At 41.8% G+C, this 25,245-nt stretch overlaps 1 protein-coding gene across 5 annotated transcripts in view; it reads right to left on the reverse strand.

Annotated features, from left to right (window-relative positions):
• Positions 1-25,245, reverse strand: part of NEDD4L (neural precursor cell expressed, developmentally down-regulated 4-like, E3 ubiquitin protein ligase) — a 100,386-nt gene that overhangs the window by 42,686 nt on the left and 32,455 nt on the right. For all 5 annotated transcript variants that reach the window (XM_010003644.1, XM_010003643.1, XM_010003647.1 and 2 more), the window contains one exon: positions 24,829-24,882. The gene's annotated coding sequence lies outside the window, so the exon portion shown is untranslated. The remainder of the gene's footprint in view (positions 1-24,828; positions 24,883-25,245) is intronic.

Consider the following 25,245-nt stretch of genomic DNA (forward strand, 5'->3'; position numbering starts at 1 on the left):
GGAAATTAGTGATCAGTATGTGAGATGTAGAAGTGACACTCACAAGCCAAGTGCATGTAAAAATTAGCCTGCAACTTGATATACATCCAAGATGCAAAGCCAGTAAGAAAAGTCTGGGATGAAGTTACACCACCCAAAAGCCCTTACTCTAGTGAAGAGAATCAAAAGGAAAGCATCTGTCAGCACCTAGGCAAAACTCATGAAAATTCAGCTGCACCTTGGGATGGTAGACATGCACCTCAGTTTCACATGGCACTGACACAAAATGGGAGATCTTAAAAAAGACAGGTTGTGAATAAAGCATGATGTTGATCTTAATTTCAAACATTTGCTGTTTTTCAGAAGAGAATGAGTCTATAGTTAACAGTTAAGCTGTTAAGAGACCCTTTTAATACTGACCAGCTATTTTTTAAACAAAATTACAGAATAATCCCAAATTCAGAAAGACAATGATTCAAGAAGTGTCCTAATATGATTCCAGGACAGAAAGACATATTAATTTTTTTGAAAAGGAGTCACACAGATAAAGCAGCTCTAAGGAAGAGGAAATGCCAAGTAAAACCATAACACTAATTAGTATGTGTAAGATTCTAGATAAGCACGTATCAATGAAAGCCCTCCTCCCCTAATGCTTCCTTACATTCTGGTTTGTGTTTTTATTTTAATCTTGCATTTTCATTATGATTATTCATATATATTTCCAGTTCATGTCTGGGAGCAGCCAGCTCCCAGATGGTGACTTAGCACATCATCATTCAACTGAGATGTCCTAGAGAAGCTTGAAAAGCAAAGAAATCCTAATCAACAGAAAAACAGTATGACAAAATCCTGTATGTGTAGACAAACACACATTCTCAATACAAACAATTCTCCTTCCAAGCAAAGACTTTAATTCTGCAATGTAGTATTAGGTCAAATTGGTGAAATCTGGTTGCATCTTCAGACTCCGAGATGCACTTCCACCAACAGCTGTCTCAGTGGCCCTAGGTCTTGCACTTCTAAAAACCTTCCACCTTTAAAACCAGAACAATATACCACATTGTTAAAGCTGACCAGAAGTACCACAGCACAAACGTCTGAAAGTGCCTGAAATTTTTACTATGCCCAAACAGCAGAAAAAAACCCAAACAAAACACTTTGACACTGCAGCAAAACTTAATCAATATGTACTTAACTTTGCCAAATGCTCAACTCACCCTTATTTCCACGCCAATGACATCATGTCAATGACATGAATCTAAAAAGCCAGCAGACAGGATGCTTGGAGTGGTTTACCAACTACCACCTGAGATGTTGCACCTCCAGCACACTGATGTTATGGTATCCACACAGGCAGGACTGTGAGACAGTGTACTGAGGTGTTCACCTGATCCTGTGAGAAGCTGCCAACTGCTGCCTTCAGTCATTTACTAAGTAAACAGAAGAAAATAATTTAGATAAAGCATTGATTGATGTAGGCGTTCCAATCCATGCAATGACATTCTTATTAACAACCTTTTCAATCAGCATTTAGTGACAAAAGCAGACCAAGTCACTCCTGACCCCATGCTTTCTGCTTCTTTCCTCCCTGGCACCATAGGATCTTGCACCTCCCATTGTGCTTGCATGAACTAGATCAAAACACTAAGCTGGCTTTAAAGACAGAACATGAATAGTTTGGTGTAGTTCCTTAAGTGACTCTTAATAATTTCAGTGGCATAACTGGGGAGGATGGATGGCACAGCACAGAGGCAGGAGGGGCAGGGCAGACGTGTTGGGAAGGATCACAAATGGTCCCACCGAACCATGTCAAAAGGTGATGTGGGTTGCCCTCAGCAACAATTGTACATGACATGCAGTGTGGACAGAGAGACTGGGAAGATGCAAAAAGGAAAAAATGTAAAAGATTCCACTAAATCCACATTGCTGTGTGTTGACACCCCTGTGCTGTGGAGATAACTCCTGGCCAGCTGTGGTTACCAACAATCCCACAGATGCTTTCAGAGATGTTTTGGTTCCCTGGCCAAACACCAGGTTGGGCAATAACACTCCACCCATCTATGATTCCCTTGGCATTTCCAGTTGATCATGATGTTCCCAGATGCCTGACTTAAAATTCATTGTGTATTATTCCTGTGAACTGTTTAAACAGATGCCACGTTCCAACCCAGATATTGCTTGTTTTCAGAGCTGGGTAGCAAGGTCTCTGTAGTAAATTTTACTGTTTTCTTTTAATCCCTGCAGCTTCTAATTAAAGTAAAATACTCAAAGTCCACACTTTTCTCCAGTGCAAACACCCTGCACCATGTTTCAGTGCACCACTATGTCCCTAAATTATTAGGGCCTGGCATATCCAGGGCTGACGGCAGAAAGTCTGATGAGGTTCAGAGCCCACCTCATATTTAAACTTATTCCAAATAAATTAAAGCTATGTTATTTCCTAACTTTTCAGATCATTGCAATACTAATGGGTCACATCTGATGTGACAAGCATGGTTATGTGATGGACACTCAGAAGAACACAACCTGTCATCCAACAGATGCACTTCCAGGGTCAGGTGGGGAGAGTGTGTGTAATACGTGGCTCCATCACAAGGGTTTGGGATGGAGGGGTGAATGGTGGGAAAGCCTGCAGAGCTCTATGCACACTTCTGCACCACACCCATCAACTCTAACTGAGCTGCACCACAGGCAAGCGGACACGAGATCTTCAAGCTGCAATCAGAGCTAGATAACAAATGTTATTTTAGACTCATGTCCTATGGGTGCCTCAGGGCCAAATCTTCATTTCCTGTTGTCCAACACCAGGAGCTCCTGGTGCTGCAGGAAAGGGAAGGTCCAGCAGTGCACCCTGCTGCAGCGCTGCATCCTGTGCCATATCCAGACAGGGCTGGGAACACTGGGAGACAACTGTGACACTGGCAGCCTCAGCTGCAGGGATTGAGCTGTGTGTCAGTGGAAATCACCCCCTCCAGGGGCAGAAGTGCACCAGGCTCTGGGGACACCCAAGCAAGCTTTAAGCTGGTGTTTTCTAGAAGCCAGAAGCTAATGACAGTTGGAGCTGGGAGAAAGTGACAAGTAAACTGACCTGGCAATGCAAAACAGGAGACTGGAAAGACCCCTGAGCAAAGCAGCAGCCAAGCTGTTAGAACACTAAGTGTAAAATTAAGCCAGAATTAAGCAAATTTTCCTTCTGTATTGCCTAAGCCATCAGTGCCAAGTGCCAGGGAAAGGGTTCAGGAGTTTTCAAGACCGTCTCACACAGCACTACATCTTCCTAACAAAATACAACAAAGATGCACATACCAAAAAGAAAACCACCAAGGCAATAGCAGGGCACAGCTGCTGCCTCTACAATCAACTACATCAAAGTACACGTTTTACTTGGAGAGAGTTCTTTTCCCCCTTAAGGAGCAAACACGGATTACAGTGAAGTAACAATGTAGCAAGGTCCTGGGTTTGTCACTTCATGACCAAAACCAGCATTCCTTTCCTAAGAGCAATTACTCTAGTACAGGAAGACATTGTTGCATTAAAAGTATTTTTACCAATAACTCAATAAAAATCCAACAGGGGAATGTGTTTAAAGAAATCCACAGCAGAGGTGACAAACTAAGACACATACATTCCCCTCCTCCTCATAGTACAACTAGATCTCCAGTTGCCTTCATACATCTTTTAGCTCCTGGAGCCCTCAGATTGATGATAGGGCAGCTTATGGGGAGAACTCTGAACTTTACTTTTACTAAAGGCTTCTAAAATGAAAGGAACTCAAAAAAATAAACAAGGATTTCTGTTCATATACTGGAATTAGTTATTAGAACTTTTATTTAAAAGGTGGCATTTTTTGTTTCATTCAAGATACTGACAAAAGTGATGAATATTCCCAAATCCAAGTTTATTGCCCTGCATGGAGCAGCAGTTCCACCAGAGCCCACAACTGCTCTCCTGTCTGGGCAGGCACAGCACTGCAACGTGTTTTTCTCGTTACTAGCGCCGCCTCCAACCGCAGAGCACAGACACACTGTCTGCTTCCAGCCTCTCCAAGTGCCCAGATTCCTTAGGAATATCGTCTCCAGACTTCACAAATCTGACTACCTTATGTGTGTCACAGAGGGATTCACAGAACAGGTATCATGAGCACTTTGTCCCTTGCAGCAGTCCTGTGCTCTCCTCTTCCCTGTAAGCCTCAGCCTGCAATGCTGACTTCACGCCAGGCTGAGAGGAGGCAGAGGGTAAAACGCACAGTGACAACTCCAACACTTAGCTGCATGGAAGCCTTGTGAGATAGCACCTCCAGGATGAACAATTTAATTCTTCTACACATAAAAGAAGTTCTCCTTCCCCTGCACTCTGGAGGAAATGCTGAGCATTGCTTTGCACTGTGGCCCCAAACACACCAGAAATCACCTTCTGGTCACAGCCACCCCACCCCGTTCACTGGCACCCCTACTGCTCAACACCCTTGCTTCACTTTCCAGGGATGTTAAACACATTCTTGGAACAGAGCAGAGAACAGAGGCAGCCTCTCCACTGAGTGGCACATGACAGCAGAGACAGCAGCAAGTGGCTGCAAATGATGGCACAGGAGCATCTAGAAAGCGCACATATCATTTGGCTTTTACCCCTAATTCTATCACCTATGGTGATCACATCCAAGGGACACTAATTACTCATACACAGGTTGCAAACTGGGTGTTGTCCAACAAAAAAAAGTACTAACTTCCCTTGCTGGGATGCAACTAGAAAATTTAATTCCTCAATAAATACTGCAAACTCTGTGTCTCTGCACAACTAGCACCTGATGCCAAGTAACCTTCATTCTAATTTTGTATTTTTTCATATAAAAGGTACAGAATTTAGAAAACAATTACATTTAAAGTTGCAAAATTTTAGATGAGAGGCTAACTTGGTAAAGTCAGAGAGCAAAACGAAGCCAGAGTTCCAGCAGGAGGATTGTTCCAAGCAAGAGAGGCTGGTGGCTCTCCAAAGTACTAACAGCTGCACTTTACTACTTGAAACTTTCACAGAGGCCCAAAAACTCTTGATTTGCTCAGAGTCACATTTAGCATTGCTTCTTGCCTGGGAGAGGGCAAGGGAGGATGCACAGAAGCACTGCAGCACACAGTGTTGGTGACCTGACACACAACCTACTCATGGCCACTTGTACCATATAACTGGTGGGGTGGGATGTTGGCATTCTTTATACTGTAGGAAAATGATGATAAATCAATGCAGTGTGAGACACAAAACACCAACAACCTTTGTGACCATATGAAGAAAATTACTAAACAGTTATGACATTTCACAAGAATTTGTGAAATACAGTTACATGGAAAATATCAGCTCCCGTCGTGTGGGATCCAATGCAGTCCAATTAAGGGTCAGAGAAATGTGTTTTTTCTTTCAGATGCATAGACTGGCAAAGGTCAAAGGCTGAGAGCCTGGGTCAAGCTTTGTTCTAGCTGCCTTGGACCTCCACCACAAAAGGGCAGCTGCATTCAGCTCCCTTGGTCAGCGAAGAGATGCAGTTCAGTTGGATTTTCACATCTGCTCAGCCCTCTAAAGCTAATGGACCAAAACCCCAGTAACTGCCCTTCTCGGTCAGCTGGGTGCCTACAGTCAACTGCCATAAATGCAGGACCTTGCTCTCACAACTCAGGAATTCTGTGATCTTCCCCATGGAAGAATCCATTTTACTCAAACTCATCCCTTGTGCATTAGCAAACTGTTACTGTATCTGTTACTTCCTCTCAGAATTACTCACTCTGAAGCACTGCTGCTCACACAGCTCACCTTCGTTTAAAAACCAGCAGTTCACAAAACTACTACAAATGGATTTCTAAAGTGAAGTATAACTGTAGTGGGAACTAGTTCTGCTAAAACTGGTAAGCAAGTGAGGTAGGCTGGGGAAACTGCTATATTGGACACGACTAAGCTGATAGAGTATAATTAACTAGGAAATTGTTCATTAATATTGCCTTGTATTGCTGACACTATGAACTATTCAAATTACACAGACCTTTAATTGTCTCTATCATTTCTTTTCTCCTCTTTGCTCATCTACTTATTCTACCTTTTTCTTCTGCTTAAAGACACATCCTACTTTTTCTGTTTCTTTTCCTCATCAATAGCAGTTCATCCTTTTACTCAAACTTTTGGATTTCACTACACATCTGTCATGACCAATTTTTCTACGTATGTGCTTTTTTGGCAGAATGCACTTGAGAAATATAACCCTCAGAGAAGTCCTGTAAGAGTATAAATTCTTCAGAGTGCTAGGAGGATTTATATTCCCTCTAAATCTATTCCAATGCTTATAATATAACCTGGAGAACTGCAGCAACTGAGACCCAAGAGACGTAAGAGCTCAAGATGCAGAATGTCTGCAGCTCTTGCAACCAAGCAGAAAGACTGGCAACAGGATAGCAGAAAGCTAAAAATGGACAACATCTTTTCTTAAATTGTTAACTTTTGCCTTCTGCCACTTCTTGAAGAAGGCAGCTGAATAGTATGACAGCAATCTTTTCCTGTGATGTCTTGACTGTACACAAGGATTTGATTGGGGAAAAACTGGAATTGCTATTTTAATAAGGAGCTCAGAAAATAGAGAAATCAGTGGTGCATCTATTCCACAGGTGTAACCGATATATGTTCTGCATGCACATGCATGGGCAAGCAAAATGGTTCACCTCATCAATCTTATAACTACTGATTATTCTCTCTGCAGCTGCTCTTCCACAATTTCTGGTCAAATTTACTGGCTTTCTCCATATAAATTAATTTTCAAGCAAAGAACTCTGCTGCAAAGAATAGATTCAAAAAAAGTTCCTGAAGAACAATAATATTCTTTCTTAGTCATTCATCACACCCAGCATTAAACTGCTGGAAGATTCCTTTATTACTCAAAACTCCTCCTGAATTAGTTTCCCAAGACATGCACCACTGTAGCACTGTCAAAGCAGCAAAGCCTGACTCAAGGCGAAATGAAAGCCCCGGATTTTCCACAGAGCCGACACACGAATTCCTGCTATTTCATACCCTCCTTAGCCATGCTACACACTTGGGCATAAGCCACTGTAAACAGTTCGGACCAGTAATCCCCACAGTGCTTTGAAACTCACTGTAACTCGACCACATAACACAAGGTACTCAAATGACCAGAGACAGTTTGTGAAAGCCACTAAATGTTTATCTGACCCCTTGTGAACTCTTCATAAAATACTTGGCTGTATGGGCAGACAAACAACAACTAACATTTATACAAGCTACAGTTCCTACTGAGAGCCACGAGCTATCTCCAGCTACCAGAATTCCAGCTCCTTCCCCTCAAAGCTCAGTTCTCTCAGTCTGGAGAAGCTGAATGTGCATCTTTATTAACCACATTCTAGAAAACTGCTCTTGAAGTCAGCCTCAGTAAAAAGGTAGGACCAGGCTTTTGTTTAAAAACGACATGCTAGAGCTCCAGCAGTACTTTGAAAAATTCTGTTCCTTCTAAACAACGTCTGCGTGTCCCATAAATTGCCAGGGCTGAAAAGGAGCAGCATTAAGCACCTTCTCCAAGTATTCAGTTTTATTACATTAGGGCCCATCAGTGTGTTTATCTTGGACCCTGATACAGTACTTTAGGTATGTGGCTGATGGAATAATTGTAGACTGAGGTTAACCAAAGAGAACAGTGACAAAGAAAAAAAAATTGTGAAAGCATCAGGAGGCAGAGAAAGGAGATGGCAGGAGCGGCACCCAGAAAGCATGCTGGCATTTCTTCACATGCAACTTTCCTAAGGTACCAAGTATATTCTTTCAACTGTCTCATCTGAGAAACACTTCTGTTTAAGAAGGCATTAGACTTGGCAATATTTGACATCATATTTTTGCTTTAATGACTGTCCCAATGTTAAGAAAAAAATACATGGTAAGAATTCTTTATGCCAAGTTTGTGACACAAGAATGCAGTACACTGTGCGGAAACATGGCTTAGCACCAAGCAGAGAGAAACAGAAAACTACCTTATGCTGAGGCTACTGAAATGACAGTTAATTAGGCTTCTGATTTATTTAAATGAATGATCATTTAGACCAATACATGTCCAATCACTTTTGCTCTTGCCAAGTCAAAGAACCTTGAGAGCCGCTAAACGTTAAAGGTTAGAAATAACCCGTTTGCCTGCAACAGCCAGGACAGCTGACGTTGCCTTGACTTGCTGGTCTCTCCCATTCCCAGTTCTGACACAAACATGTCTGCGCTTCCCTGCAGGAACTCCCTCAGGAGCCCCTTTACCACTGGGATTGTATTTTGTGCAGAGGAGGAACGCAGTGTCTCAGTTTATGCTTTAGATTGTTTGATGAATTATGCTAGCGCTGGACTGTTCCTCAGAAATGCCCTGCTGCAGAGTTCACAAGCTGATACCAGAAAAACCGCAAACCCACAAACAATCTATATTTTTACCCTAACTAATACCTCATCACAGGAGACAAGAACCACACTGATTTTAACTATTTCATTTGGTCAGTGTTTTTTGTCTCTAATAACTTGTGTCTGATGGAATTTAGGAAGTTATGAAAAAGTAACTTAGAAATAATGTGAATAATTTTCAAGAAATGGACAGTTACTAGTTCATGCAGATTGGTCAATAATATTTACTGCAAGATCTTTATGGTGGGCAATTACTCATTTACATTTCAGACAGTAAAAAAACCACAGTAGGGTAACTGGTAATACAATCTCCTGGGGTGAAAAATAAAGAACACGGGAAAAAGACATTGAAAAATTGGTTTCATGTTGTGCACAGTTTTTTAAAACCAGCTGCCAATCTATTTTGTTTGTATCAGGACATTCTGCATGAGCTGATGTTTACATATTTACAATTTGAATATAACAAAAAGCAGGAAGGCCAGAACTCCAGAAATATTTGCTGCGGATGCTTGGTCAGAAACCCTAATCCCCGTAAAAATCAGGAACATGACAGAAGGCAAGAAGGAGCTTTGTCCAAGTCCAAGCTCGCAGAAACGCATTGGAAGGAGACTGCATTTGCTGTGGAAGGGAACACAATGAAAACAGACACATCAGCTCCATGGAGAATGGAGCTGGCGCTGCAAGCTGGCGACTCCAAATTCTTTTCTCCCTCCCTTTTCTGCATCTGTTTTGGCTGGCACCTGACACAAGGAATCCAACTGGTGTCACCTGCCCAAACCAGCAATGCTGTAGCTCACTGCTGAAGACAAAAACAAATCTGAGAGGCAGTTTGGGGACAGGAGAGGCACTCTGCAGAACTGCTGCCTGCAACAGGGCAGCAGACACTCCCATGAATGTTCCCTCCATCCCTGACCCCTGCTGCCACCTCGCAGGTCCCCAGCTCCTGCTCCTCAGTGAACACAATCTGGGCAGGGGTGGGGGGGCCACAGAACAGATCAGTAACAACGGCTGAGTGTAATAGTTTTAAAAAGAAAAAAAAAAATCAAGTATTTTGAAGTCAGGTGGAGGGAACAGGTCCCACACACAGCCTTCACAGACCTGGAATCTCCTACTGGAAAGGACAGCTTTTTTCTCCCACATCCAGCTTTCACACACAGCCATACCTTGTGCACACCACATAGGTACAAAGGGTGACTGTCTGCTCTGCTTCCATGTGCTCTCCACTTCATGACAGAGGAACTAAGCAAGGAAGGAATTAGATGTGCAGTGTAGAAACAGCCAGATTTTAGTGTCAGCGAACATGAGGGAGGAGTGATACATTTCAAAGCTACCAGGCCCTACTATGGGATTAAAATGCATCTATTTAATGGAAAATTAAAAGATTTTACATTTTTATGTGGACTCTGCAAAGTTGGGCAGTTAGTTAATTGTACCTGATGCACAGTATTTACAAGTCTGTAAGTGCAGAGCAATCAAATTCTCTACTCCTTTTTTTTAAAAAAAAAATTCTCATAAGTTAACAGAAAACCAAATATCAAAGAACCAGCACAATGCAATGCTAATTCCCCAAGATAAAACCACCACAAGGTTTACTGTAAGGCTGGCAACAGTACCACAGTTTTATTTTCAGTTCTCTCATTAAATATAAAGCAAGTATGGTTTGGTTTCACTTCCGATGTTTGCATTGGGGTGGATGTTGCAAGGCCAAAAAGAAAACTAACAAATGGTGAAGTCAGACAAACTCAAATCTATTAAGGGTGTGTTCCCACATCTAAAACTTATTGTAAGGTTTTCCTGTACTCAGCTAGTGCGTCAAACACAAACCCCACATCTGCAAAGAACAAAAAATCATATTTCACTTATTATTTCACTTATTTCATTTATGATCAGATATTTTTGTACAGTAAATTAAAAACATGTAATAGATCTCAAATAATGTCACCACAAATTAACTGATTTAAGAAAACCCATTTGGCTTTAAGCACCAAACTGCAGCTGCTTTTGCACTTTACACTACATGTATTATTAAAAACTTTCAGAGGTTGCTAGAATACAGCCTCACTTCAAAGAAATGGCAATTGCTTCAAAAGGGAAATAGAATTTATCTCATTATGAAATTTTTATGCCCAGAATAGATTCACAGAAGCATATTCAGGCCATATTTGGATCACATCCAAATTGATAATAATTATAATGGTTTAAAACCTAATTCATTAACTATAATTACTACTATTTCTCATTTTATGCGTTCTCTTTCAGTGCCACACGTGTGATGACAATTGACTGCAGAGGAAAATGGCAGCAACATCAGAAACAAGGAGAGAGACTATTTAATGGACATAAGTTAAGAGATGAAAGTAACTGCAGTTTGTTTTCTGCAATTCAGAATCAGAAGATTAGTTTTTTTAAAAAGCATCTATCTTTGAGGTGTTTATAGAACCAATAGTGCCTTTCTTCCTGGAATGAGGATAAAATCTTCAACTTATTTCTGAATGTAAATCAATAAAACAAGCAAATGTTAAGTACATCAGTATCTCTCTGTCACACGAACAGCCAGGTCTGCCTTTTCAAAGGTCTATCAGCCTGAGAAACACCAGGAAAGTGTAGGCAGATTTGTGTGTCTCCTTCAAAGCAGTTTTTCTTCTCTGTTGGTTGCTATGCAAATAAGAACAACCTTTTATTCAGAGTACAGCTTGTCCTCTTAGATGCAGAAACATTCAGCACATTTCCCTCATTCGGTGGCATTCACTAAATCTTTCCCACAGGGAAGCATGTTCAGAGACAGCTCCATTTGAAGTGCAAAATGGCTTGGGGATTTTTGCTTTTCTCCCCAGAGCTGAACGAGAGCCATTTTATCCAGAGCAAGAGAAAACAGATCATCAACAGTGTGTTGTCAATATAGGAACAAAGCAAAATATTTGTTTTGCTTTAAAATATATGAGAATTTAAAATTCTTCCACTGACTAAGAGACTGATAGCTGCAGAAGCTTCCAGTCCCTGAGGACTGGAAGACCTGCTGCCACTTTTGAAGACGTGAGAAGCTGGTGCATCCTCACCTGTCGACGGAGCACAGGCTGAAATCTATAGTACATTGAGTCCTCCAGATCTGTTGCTGAGCAAATCCACTCTGCAGGTCAGGTGTGCTGGCAGGCAAGCTTTCCTCATGGCAACCAGATAATGTGCTTTGAAGGTGCATTGTTTCAGCAAAGCCTGGACCTGTCCCAAACTGCCCAGCTCCCCTCACCCTGTTTGAAAGGATTGTTTGCTGCTCTGCCTGAAACAGGACTTTGGCTGAAATTGCTGCACTGCGATGAGGGTTTGGGATTTTGACCTATGAACAGCCAGTCTGAGCAGCTTCCCTTCAGAGGAGCTAACAACCTGAAGCCTTTGGAATTACTACGACTAAATGTAAGGACAGGGCAGTAAAAGGAAGCTCAGGACAGCAGCTTCCATCATACTGAAGTCAGTGACAGAACTCCTAATAACTTCAGGTTGGTCAAGATTCAGACCCACAGCTTCAAATCACACAAACCAGACAAAACCCTCTGCTGCTGTCTGAATCTTCAACACACACCCATGAAACTCAGGGGAGCTGGACCTGCTAGAAGATCAAGCCTTTGCTACCTTCATGAAACATTTCAGTTTACAGTATTTATGACCAGTTCTCCACAGAAAGCTGTTCCTAACCTCTTTCTGCCCAGCTAGTTTCACATTTCTATTTGGTAGGTTTCCTCTCAGGCTCCAGGAACAGAGCCTGTTCCTCTGACTCACTGCAGAGCCAGTCACCCGCAGCGCCCAGCGCCGGATCAGGAAGGACATTCCACAGGACTGGAAGTGAATTGGGAAAGCTGATAATGTCACAAGTACTGCAAACTATATAAATAAATAAAACCCTACATAATCACTGTGTAGCTTGCTTAGTGTGCCTTGCAAAGCATCTCTTGCAATCCTACAATAAAATGTCAAATGTTAGGGATGAGGACCGAGTGTGAGCACACATGCTGCTCTGTAGCTGCTCCCTGCAGCACCAGCATTCCGCCCGCGCTTCCCAGCAAGGAGAGTTCACTTGTTTATCATAAACTGTGTGCTGGCAAGCACCCTCTGAGAGAGGTTCTAAAAATAGTAAGTGTCAGTAATACAGCAACTCCAGCAGCCTCCACTTCCAACTCTTTGGCTAGAGAGCTCAAGACTCTGCATACATTGAAGGAGACTGCTCAATTTTTCAACAATAAAGTTTAGTTTCATTTTCACAGATTTTGAAGCCAAAACCACAAACATCTTGTGGTAATATGAATCTGTGAATATAAAACCCTGCTTGAAGCAGATTTCAATCAACTAAACTTTTAGCGTATTTGTAATTTCAAGTCTTTACCACGCCAAGTACTAAATTAGATTAATTTTTTCACTATCTTGGATAATATGTGCAAAATGTAGTTGATATGATTCTTAGCTTTGATAATAATGCTTTAAATTTTATTTAGCAATGTGAAAACATTTTTAGTAATTGTGATTGAACATAATTCTTCAAATGATTGTTATTCCCACATCTTAATATGCCGTGATTCTTCTTTACAGGATGTGAAATAGGAATAATTTTCAAACTAGAATGTCATTTAAAAAAAAAACCACAAACTGTTATAAACACATACTTGAGGTAAAATTTAAGCTATGACAGACTTTCTCAAGAAGGATTTTTATCAGCTTCTAATTGTTTGAAAGGGTTTTCACTGATTAATACCTTTTTTAATTTTAAAGTAGTTTGCTTTCAATAATAGAAGAAGGTAAAATACTACACTCCCGAGTTTTCTGCCTGTATGTCCAGCAATCTGATAAATACTAAAGCTGAACAATAGGCTCTTTCTGCCTTACTTATCATAACCAGTGATTATATATTATTCTTTGCTTTTGAAAAAAACACCTCTCTACATAGTTGAATTAAGAATATATGACTTCAACAAGTAATTGGAATGAAGGCCAGTCAGGTCAGACATTTATAGCTGAATCCCTCTTTTACTGAAGATAAAAATCCCACCTTATAACACAGTTTATATTGTCTTATTCTTTCCAGAATACATAAAACACAGCCTGAAAATACTAGTCACCCAGGATGTGGTGCTTCTCAACCTGGGATGAAAGGGAAGATGAAATTTCTACCAAAGCAGCTGAAAAACTGTAGATTCACCCTGGGCACACAGTGCAGTATTTATTTGATTTGTACAACTCATCTAACCAGTGAGATTTTCTTGTGACTTGCACTCCCAACACATCAGACCCTCCTCCCTGAGGGCTTGAGGAGTCAGCACGTGTGAGACCAGGAAACAGCAATGTCATTTCGGTGAGGACAATGCCCAGGCCTTCCATTCTGGAGTTAGGTTTTCCCACATACACAAGACACAGCCCAGCATTTTGCTAGGTTTATGATATCAGAAGATTTAAATAGAGCAAAGATGAACTTTTTATTTATTCATTCTTTTTGGAGACAGAAACCTGCACAGTCATACTGCTGATTTTACTGTTACATTTTTTTTAGCATAACTGCTGACTTTTGGAAGCTACCAATGCCATCCTGTTAGATGGAAAAAAATGTAGATTAAAGCAGCAGATTCTAGATTAGCATATGCAGGGATATTTTACAATGAGATGGAACCTGGGAAGTAAAGAGGATAGATTTGGGTTTAGAATAGCTTTTTGATTTAGAACAGTCATAAAACATGCACAGTCCTAAATTCTTCATTACTTGGCAGCATTTCTCAAAGAGGAAAGCAGCTAAATAGTACAAAAAGCAATCAAGACTCTGTATCTGGTTTATTATCTGTAATTTTCTGTAGCTAGATCTATACCAGAGCTGCTCTGGCAGGCATCTTCAGTATTAAGAATGTGTCAGCATTTCTGTTATAAACCGAGGGCATTATAAACTCAACTTTAAAGAGATCACTGAGCACTGAAACTCAGCATACAAATGTTTCCATGCAGGAACAAATAGTTTATTACTGCTGTTAAAAAAAAATGATGTTATTTCCAGCTCTTCTGCTTGAAGTTTTGTTCTGATTTCTTTACAGAGAAATACCAAAAGACTCAGCTTTCAGAGAGAAAAAGAAAAATGCCTAACAAAGTAGTCTAATGAAATCCAGAATTGTTTTTCAGGGAAATCTGAGAACAGGTAGGGATTGGGTGAAGACAGTCATGCCGTTTCCTGACCCTCTGAAAACTTGAGTAAAAATTACATATTAATTTCTTGATTCTGCCAGATAATTTCCACTATTTGCAATGTGCTATTTGTTCTCCACTCACACAAATAATTAAAAAAACACCAAAGAAAAAAATAATCAGCCTGTTCCTTGGTACTTTCCTTTTGCAAAACTAGCTTCTGCTCTGCAGGTTTTTGAACACAATAGTCTGCCCCTTCCAGCACAGGAAGAGCTTTTAAGAACAGATGTGCAAGCTGATGGAAAGGCTAACTAATAAGGGGCCACGTGAGTTCTGGAGGGGGGGAAAAGGAAGGCAGGAATTATAGATGAACTAAAGTGGGCACAACCCTGAGGTAGGTTTGAGGGAAGGACAACTGCCCAGGGAGGTGGTTGAGTCACCATCCCTGTGTGTTTAAAAGTCATCTAGATGTGGCGCTTGGGGACATGACTCAGTGCTGGACTTCGTGTCATAGGGTTAATGGTTGGACTCAATGATCTTGAAGATCTTTTCCAACCCTACATGATTTTGTGATTCTAAGGGCAATATGAATTATGTTCTAGAAATGCCTATTAGAGTCCCAACAACAATCCCTGCAGCAGTGTCCAAACTTAGACAAGTGCAGTCTAAAAGATCAAGCCACTGTGCAGCATTCATCCTGTGCAGCACTGGAAGAGAAAGCAGCCTGCTAGAGGTGAGGAAGGCTTCCCGCAGCCTCTGCCTCCCAGTGCCCATGTGCAGGTGAGCTGCACTCAGCTGTCCTTAGAGACACATGGGAAGAAATATTTGCTTCTAATACAGCTTTTGCCTGTTTTAGAAGCCCTCTACATTTACAAGAATATGCTCCTGGTATCAAGAAGACTAGCAAATAAGCTGTTCACACCTTGACCTTTCTTGCTGTGCACCATTTAGAACACTGGTTGTAACAGTGACAGGCAGTGACTGCTTCTGAAAGGGAAGGTGTAGCTCAGCAGGGTCAACCCTGCCCCTTTTCACAGGTCAGTGCCACACTGCCTGTGGAGATGGGCGAACAGACCAACAGAGGGGAAGCCTCCTGTGCCAAGCAGGTCTCCGCTCTGCGAGGCAGATCTTAATGGAGTGGCTGCTGGTTCCAATATATTTCATCATCCACAAGGAAACAGGAGAGGCAGATAAACAGTTAAGTTCCTTGGGAACAGGACTGCCTTTTTGTTCTGTTTATTCTTTGCAATTCTCTGACACTTAGACTTGGTTCAGAAATCATAAGAGAAGCAATTAAATTTCTTTTCCAATTCAAAAGCACCACTACTTCCCATACTAGCTCAAGTTCTAAAAAAACGTGCCAGTGTGGAGGCTGCAGATGATGAACGATGTTCAACTAAGTGGTGATACTCTGTCAGTAACAGAGTGACCACAGGAGTGGGCAAGAAGAGCAACACTGAAAAGAAAACTAAGATCTCTCTTTGTGGACTGTATTAACTAATCTGAAACAAATAAACTCTGCCAGTTGTTCTTTGAATGGGGGGGAAAAATCCCTTTTTGTTTTATTTCCTCTTTAAATATTTCCATCAGTTTTTCTTGCACTGATCAGCAATGTATTAATCCTCTGGTGTCTCAAATACCATCTCAGGAAAGAGACTTTCAGATTTTTTCACAGTTTACACTGAAACATTGAAGGGTTTTTGTTGTTTCTTTTTTTTTAATCTTTTAAAAATCAATTGGATCAGTTTATGGAACAGGTTGCCAAGACAAGCTGTGGGTGCCCCATCCCTGAAGAGTTGGATGGGACTTGGAACAACCTGTCCTGGTGGGAGGTGTCCCTGCACATGGGAGGGGGTTGTGCCTGGATGATCTGTAAGGTCCCTTCCAACCCAAACCATCTGTGATTCTATCAAACACCAACAAACTGTGATTCTATCAAACACATCTGAAGTCCACTATCTCTATGACAGGCAGAGGTCCCCCAGGAAAGCATTTCCACCAAAACAACAGAATCTCTTTTCCCATAAAATCTCTGGGCATGAAGTTATGAATGACCTATGAGAAGGGCAGAGCAAGGCAGGAGAGTAGATGTTACATCCTTGGGAGAGGCAGCAGTAGAGAAGCAGCAGTTCTACTTAACTCCACTGAATTCCATGTTCTTCAGATGAATTTTTTAACCACTTCTCAGAGTCCATACAAAAGCTACAACACGCACTCCATGTGTGCACTCAACCCTGCTTCCACTTTCACAGAATGGGAAATTCTGCCAAACGCGGTGTCTCAGCTAGAGGTGAGGTAACCAGTTGCTGGTTTGCTACATGACACCAGCCTGAGTGAGGGACATGGCTCAGGTGCCCACATCCAAGTCTTCCAGGCATTGTGCAGCACAGAATCTCGGCCCTTTGTGCCTGTTGAACTGTGTTTACCCCAACTTGCTCTTTTTGGTTTTCTTGCTCCAATCCCAGCTGATATTTTAGGAGCACAAGTAGATTCCGTGTGCTTTCACAACAACATTTATTCTAAAATTACTTCTAAGAATGGAAAATAAAAGCTGAGAAACACAGACTCTCAGAGTCAAGAGTTGCCATTTCTTAACTAAATATAATTCAACACTACTACTACATTTTGTTAGGGCACTTTGTATTTTTATCACAACAAAGATGCCTTTGTCAGGTCTTTAAAACAGTTGTCCAATACATGAGATTTTTGAAGTGTTTCCCACAAATACAACTATGCACTCACAGACCCCAAATTCTAAACAATGTGAGTACTTGTGATATGCCACAGTATATATAATACACACACTTAGCACAGAGCCTATTGCATTACGTATAAAATATCACAGGAGTCAAAAGAAGTTGTCACAAGGCTCTCACATAACATTTGTCACGATTGGACATAAGCTCATACTTTACTTAAGATTTTATAATGACTTGTAATGAAATACATCCTGCTTGCCCAAAAACGTTTCTGTCTAAAACAGAAGATATTTGAAAGGTCATAAACACTTGGTAGCAGCAGGACTGCAGACGCCCGCTTGAATGTTTTCACTCCAGATAAATACGGCTGCAGCAGCTGCTGCACACAGCCCCAGGCCCATGCCCCAGATCAATCAAATACACACTAACTTGCTCAACTGGAAAAGTCTAGAACGTTTTTTTTCACATGCACAGATATAAAACATGGCAACTTTTCCCCTCAGCTCAACAGAACAAATGCTTCAGACACACCTGTACTTAGCATCCTCCAAACAAACTTCTGTGGGATAGATTAGAAATGACACCTTGCTAAAGAATGTTTTACATGCAGACAAAATAAAGCACAACTTTCACCAAAATGCCTTTATTCCCCCACAATTCCTAGGGCATTGGGCACTTGCCCAGCCAATCAGCTCTACCCACAATATTTCTGCGCTTACTACAAATATGGGAAAACACCACAAAAAAAAGTTTTGTTTCAATTAATCCATTATTTTTAAACTTTTTGCAGTACAGAATGCATGCACCATTTGGACTAAGTGCCTCTATGTCTGCCATGCTTCATGGATGACTAAATTGATTTCACATGGTAACTAAAACTAAGCACGTAGGAACAAATTTCATAATTCTCCTCTGGAAACACTGAAGTATGTCTTTGGTATGTGAGTCATTACTACAGTGAAGATCAAAGAATTGACTTTGAGAGTAGATCCTCTAGGCAAAGAAGAACTACTGCAGAGACACTGGGGCACATCTCTGCAAACTGCACAGATCTGCAAACGGCTGATGCTTTTGTACTGGGTTTGAAATACTATAGCTACTGATAGAATTGGTGATGGTGGCTGTCCACGAACAGCTATTACTGGAAAGGAACAAGGCATAATAAATAGGAAAGGGAGAAATCAGACATACATTTCTTCCCATTTCATTTTTAGAATGAGATTTAGATTCATTTCAGTATGAGAACTCTTAACATACTGTACTGCAGCCAGCCTTGAACGTCAAAGGAAGAACAAAAATCAGAGAAGTTGCTGCATTCCAAACTTCCCTGCTGAAATGGTTGCAGGCTGGCAGGAAAGACACTTAACAAAATTGCCAGCTTATACAGACTGAAATGAAGCCTGTACTGGCAATGGATTTTCTTAAAATTTATTTTAGTATAGTTTTTTAAAATAACAGCTTAGGGATACTTTGTAGTTTTCTATTCACAATGTCTACTGAAGAGCTAAAAAGGCAGCTATACTGGAATAAGTTGGAGACTATTAGCTTCACAGAATTGCCAGAGTCAAAAGGGACCTTTAGAGATCATCTAGTCAAAGTATTTAAACTCCTTATTTCATAGGAAAGCTGCAGAGTCATCATATGGCCTTGCTGCAGAGACCAGCTGCCTTCCTGTGCCACATTTCACTGAAGGAAAGCACAGAACAAGAACACACAAGCACTGAAGACCAAAATCTCTTCTAGTGAATCTGTTTTCACAGCTGGAGACAGAGCGCTTGCTATTCTATATACAGCATCACTGAGCTGAGGCACTCAAGTGGGCAGTGTTAAATTGCACAGTAAAGCAATTTAAGCAAATGACTAATCTAAACCCTTAAGTTTCATTCCTACTTTGGTCTTTTAAAAGGTGCCTTAAAAACACAAAATGTCAATCCTCTCCCACTGTAACAAAGAAAACCCAGAAATTTAATTTTATCATCCTAAAGCAAAATCAAGGAAATACACACAAGACGGTTTACCAAGTTGTGACAAGCCACTCGTACAGTTGTTTGATCAGGACTTGTGGCACACAAAAACTAGAACATGCTTTTAATTTCCAGAAGGCAAACAAACAAAAACAACTAAAGATTTTTTTTTCCCCTTAACTTCTCAGTACCTTAAGTAAGTCAGTATCTTGACTGGCATTATCATAGGATTTCTACAGTCTTGGCCACTATTGCATTATAATGCAGATTTTTAAATCATGTGGAAGTACACATGTGTACATCAAGATACTTGGAAGGTGCCAAAGTGTTTGTTTCTAAAAAGAGTTAATGAAGAATCCTTCACGCAGCAAGGTCCCAGACAACTAAACTAACACGAACACTTAGTTTGCCACTTGAATGCTCTGATTTTTTAAAATCTTTCCAGCTGATGTAAGACTGAACTAAGAAATGCGTGACATGAGTATCTCAAAATATTACACTGGATGTAATCATAACTGAGAGCAAAGTTACATTACATTAGAAATAGAGATGATTCGTGGCTTGCTCCCGAGAAATGCAGAACATTCTAGCACTAACAAAAGAAATATTTCAGTTGCCTGAGACTAGCAGCCTTTGTATGGCAATGGTGTGTCACCAGCAGAGCATACACAGCATCATACTTACTGTGGGGCTGGCTGCTGCAGGACCAGTGGTGCCATGGCCCTCTTTACCAACAACCTGGTTCTGTTCTTCAGGACCACGGGTGACAAGAATTCTGAAGTGTTGCTGCCTTGTGTTTTGATCTGGTCTGATTTTAAACAAGCATCCCTGCCCCTGAGGAATCCGCTCTACTGAATTGCTTCTAGACCCATTCCTGCCATTTCTATGCAGTTCTGAGTTCAATCCATCTGTGGAGCCCACTTCTTCTGCTGGTGGCTGGATGGGGTAGGAAGTACTCCTTTCTAGCCGTATCCGAGGATACCTGACCAACCTGTCCCCTTTTGTTCCAGTAAAGCCGAAGTTATATTCACCTCCTGCACCTGTACCACTTGATTGTGGCTGCTGCAACTGGAGCACAAAGAACCTCTTCCCTGAATTTGCTGACATATCTGGCACATGTTGCAAAGACCAACGCCGGGGTTCAGGGGTGGGAGCATTATTTGGAGCTTCAGAGCTGAAGGGCAGCAGAGTAACCTGAGGCACGTCTGCACTTGAAGCCCGATGCTGAATCCTCACACCACTTATGTTTAAGCCTGAAGCTGCTTCATTTGCCTCATCTTCTTGGGCAGCTGAAGAAGCATCCTCACTCTGGTTATTAGAAGGAATAGCACAAAATATTCTACGATTACAGCAAATAGTTCCATTAACCTGTTGCCCTAATTCTTCTGTCAGGCTGGGTGGAGAATTTTCAGAAGTCACCTCTGAAGCACCCAGAGGAGAAGAATGGTTCTCAACAGGGGGTGCAGAATGCTCCCTCAAGCCTGAGAATTCGCAAGGAAGCGTTTCCTCAGGAGATTCCAGGGTTGCACACTTGTCTGCAGAGCCATTCACAGCTTTGCGCTGAAGAGAGATCTGCATGGACGAGCTTCTTGTGGGGCGCACATCAATGCTGTTCAGCAGCTGGGGAATAAACATGGATGTACTCCTTTTTAAGGAGCCCACTTCTTGCAGATCGCCACCCCCTCCATAATCCGCTCCATGTCGGGAGAAAGTGTGAGGACTGTTTCTTCTTGGCAAAGTATGGAATGCCATGAAAAAGTCATCTTCTCTCTCCCGGTCCAGGATCTCCGATTCGGGGGCTGTGTTGCTTCGCCCAGAGCCAAAGTGAAACCGCAGCCGATGGGCCATGGTTTTACAGGGAGAAGAAAAGGAGAGGGAGAACAGCAACAATTCAGGCACTGCCAGAAGTTAAAAACCAAAGACATAAACTCCACGAAAAAGTGTCCCATCTGCCAAACTGTTAGCACTGCAGCCCTGATAGCGACAGATAGCAGAAATAGCCCAAGTAGCAAGCAGCATTCCAGGCATGATTGGGTAAGAGCAATCAGTGCTCCTACACACTGTGACATAGGGTAGGATGGTGGCAGTCACATGGCCTGGTTCCCCCTCTCCAATGTAAGCTGGTGGGGGGGTTTGTTTTTTCTTTTTTTTTTTTTTCTTTCAGTGCCAGCAAGGGCCTGAAACAGCACCTTCACAGCTGCTCCTTTTCCATCAGAGAGGAGCGGCCCCAGCGGGAGAGCTCTCACAGCTGACTAAGGCAGCAAACACACTCGGCACTGCTATAAATCTAACCCACATCATACTCACAAGGCACACTTGTATAAAGCACATACACACTAACTTAACTACAACAAAAAAACCAAACTTTGATTTAGTGTTAATAGCTTTAGTCAACTCCACATGCAAATGAGAAAAATTATTTCAAGCTTAAAATTTTGGTATGTGTTACAGTACTAAGCTATCATGGCAGAACATGAACAAATATAGCAACGTTACGCTTTCAATTTTATCTATGTTCTTAACATGATCAAGCAACAAACTTTTTGCCTCTAAAAAGCCCCAACTTTTACCCTATGAACACAACTCAACCCATGCTGCCCTGAGCAGTCCCTTTCAAGCATTAAAACCCACACTAAACAAAGCAACCGCACGTATGGCAAAGATTTCTCACACAATAAAACCAGCAGAAACGCGCAAGATGGCAGGAGACAAAGCTGCTTTTTCAGGTTTAGCAGGCAGTAAAGAGGAGTGAGAAGCAGAGACGAGTGTTGCATGTCGTTTTGTACTGATTTGTCTCAAAGCCTGTACAGAAAGGCTGCCCACGGCTGGCCAGCCTCCAGGGGACAGCGAGCAGCATTACCACGAGCGCGACTGCCAGCACGAGTGCGGCTCCGCTCTCCGAGAGCCAAAAGACCTCAGAGGAACAGACAGGATACACCAAAATGTAAAAACACACACCCTACACCATCTCAATTACAGCATAAAACCTCAGTGTTCTGAGGATACTCACATCTGAAGCATGCTCACAACAGCACTTGTTGGCACATACCAGAAAAGAAACGGTTTACCAAAAAGTGTAGGAAGTACAGCATCATTTGAAGACATGGGCATTTGTTCCCTAGCAGAACTTGAAAGCATAAGTTTTGTCAACAGCTCTGAAAATTTGTAGGTGGAGGGTCAGTACTCTAGACATTTAAACCTCTGTTTGCAAGCAGCTTGTTTTCAAAAGTCAGAAAACGACCAATCACAAGAGAAATGGAAGCTTAAAACTCGTAACTGCCAACAGACACAGTGCCCTATTGTTTTAAGTAGACTGTGAGCCAACAAGAAGAAAAGCATGAATAGCTTCTACACAGCAACAGTACTGTAGATTGACTTGTGGGAGCACAGGTGCTGATATTAGTTTATTTTATTCCTCAGATAAAACATTAATCAAGAACACAGTCTCTCTGTGCACCAAAGATGAAGTTTGCAAACCTCTATTCTTTTAACTGGGCAAAAAGATGTACTGCAAAGAGAGGAAGTGCTTTGATAACTTGGGAGCATGGAAAAGAAACAAAGTTCTTGAGATAAAACCTGTGCAAGTATTCATAGAATGGTACGGGTTGGAAAGGACCTCTGGAGATCAGAGTCCAACCCCCCAGAGCAGGGTCATCTAAGCCAGGCCACATAGAAACACATCCAGATGAGTCTTTAAAGTCTCCAGAGAAGGGGACTCTACAACCCCTCTGAGCTGCCTGTTCCAGTGCTCCATCACCCTTACAGAACAAGTTTATCTTCATGTTGAGGTGGAATTTCCTGTGTTCCAGTTTTTGTTCATTGCCCCTCATCCTGTAACAGGGCAATTGACAATAACTATTGCAGAAAAAAGCCAAAACAATCACTTTAGTGTATCCTCATTCTGTGAGCATAACCTGATGGAAAACTGCTCCTCTAAAAACCCTCATCTCCTTGCTTTGTCAACAGCTGCTGAAAGGAAAGCAGCAGCTCCTAACCACAGGTTGCTGCCTTTACAAGCAGGTTATGATCCCAAGAAGAACTGTCTATGGAAGTAGGATCCCAGGAAGAACAAACAGAAAATGCTTCAACAACAAAGTAGTATTGAAACTGCCAGTCGAAGGCCAGCACTGCATACAGACCCTTGAAAATCTCAAACAATGTGTCTGAAATGAGCAAACCAAACCTCATTTCTCAACTGTTCCTGCACACAGGACTTTCCTGACCCACGCCTCTGTTACCATCAGCCACAGACACCCTGTGCACGCCACTGTGCTCTGCAGCCCTGAGCAAAGCCTCTTGCATGACTGCTGCTTTGTCCTCTCCCCAGCATAAAGGTGCTCTAGCAATCCCCCAAGACACAGGAGAGCCAGGCAGGAATGTCAGCACCATCCTGAGCCCAGGATGACACACACTGTTACTAAGCTTCTGCTTCAGCTTGTTTGCAACAGCTGCAAAGGGAAGAGGACCTTAAAGCTGGGAAGAACTGACCCATAATCTCTAAGTTCCAGAGGTATAGGACAGATTCTAGCAGTGCAAGTGGTCATTATGATCATGGGATGTCAATAAATATGCCCATAGTCAGCCCACTCTAAATGCATACTGTCACAGATTGACAGATTCACCTCCTCCTAAAGCAGAAAATAATAATTTGACTGGAAGTCCTTTTTTTCCTCAGAAGATTACAGCTTGTCTGTTTTACTTCACTCTGCATTTAACAGGAAGATAGAGGAAACAAATTTATTTTTTGAACACAGATATTTCCATTCTGGGTTTTTTTGAGTAAGAGATCTTTCCAACATGGATCCTAATATTCACAAAGCAAACAAGTTTAGCAGAAATTACCCTGCACCCAGCCGAGAAAATGTTAATACCTGATCTCATAAATAACACTGTGTTAAAGGTTTCAAGACAAAAAAACCCAAACAACATCAAGTGTAATTCAACCCAGTACCCATCACACTGGCATATTTAACTTAATGTGTTCAGGACAGTGTCACTTATTCTGTTTATGTCTTTGTGAAAACTTTTATTACTTAATCATATCAAAAGCAAGAAGCTGTAAGATATTTGAAGACATCTCTGGAAGAGTTACTCCATCAGACAAATGTAGTTCAAGACCACAAACACTAACAGTATGTTGGGCATTATGAGGCAAGAGTACTGAAAACATAAGGGAACACAGTTTTGCCATTACCTTAAACCTTCATACACCCACATCTTGAGTATAAGGTGCAGCTCTGGTAACCACATCCCAAAAAAGGACAGAGAAATATTAAAAGAGACATTAAAATGATTGGAAAGAAGCAGTTGCTTTCTGGGTGAATAACAAGGTGACATTATGGGTTTGCACTGGAGTAGCCTAAGTAAGAATACAAGGAGATTTTCACAGTCAGAATACTGAGTGAAGCTGGACCACTTTGCTCTGACCCAGCAGAGAACTACTTTTGTGCTTAATGTTCTATTACTCCCAGAAGCAGATAATTTTTAATGCTTCTACCTGCATTTCTTAGTACAGCTGATTAAACAACAGACAAAAATACACCTTGAATATATGCTATACTTTCATTAGCCATGTTACACAGCAGCCTTGTGATTAGTAACACACAAGCAAGAGAAGCACTCACCAATCTGTTTTCATCAAACACTTCAAACAGGAGACGATGGTTGGTTGGGTTTACCTGCAAGAAAATTCAAATAATGTCACTGTCAGTTCATCAGCGTGATGATAGCAGAATATAGGGACTAGGTTCACACAGTGACTACACCAAGGCACACAGAAAGGGTCAAACAGGTATTATGTAAAACTTCAGTTTGACTTAAAGTGGAGCACTAGAAATGATTTCTTAGCCCTATGGCACCCAGAAATAGCCTAGCAGTTAACACTAAAAGCTCTGGTTTGCTGTGCTCCGTGCGGGAGAGCTGCTGCAGGGAGGCAGGGCTGCTGCCCAGCACCGAGCTGCCTGCAGCCCCCCAGCCGAGGGGAAGCTGGAGAGGCCCCCCCAGGCAGAGCGGCTGCTTCTCTCCCCAGCCAGGGAGGTGCT

Source organism: Chaetura pelagica, unplaced genomic scaffold (genome assembly GCF_000747805.2).
Source record: "Chaetura pelagica isolate M959 unplaced genomic scaffold, ChaPel_1.0 scaffold488, whole genome shotgun sequence".
NCBI classification, from domain to species: Eukaryota; Metazoa; Chordata; class Aves; order Apodiformes; family Apodidae; genus Chaetura; species Chaetura pelagica.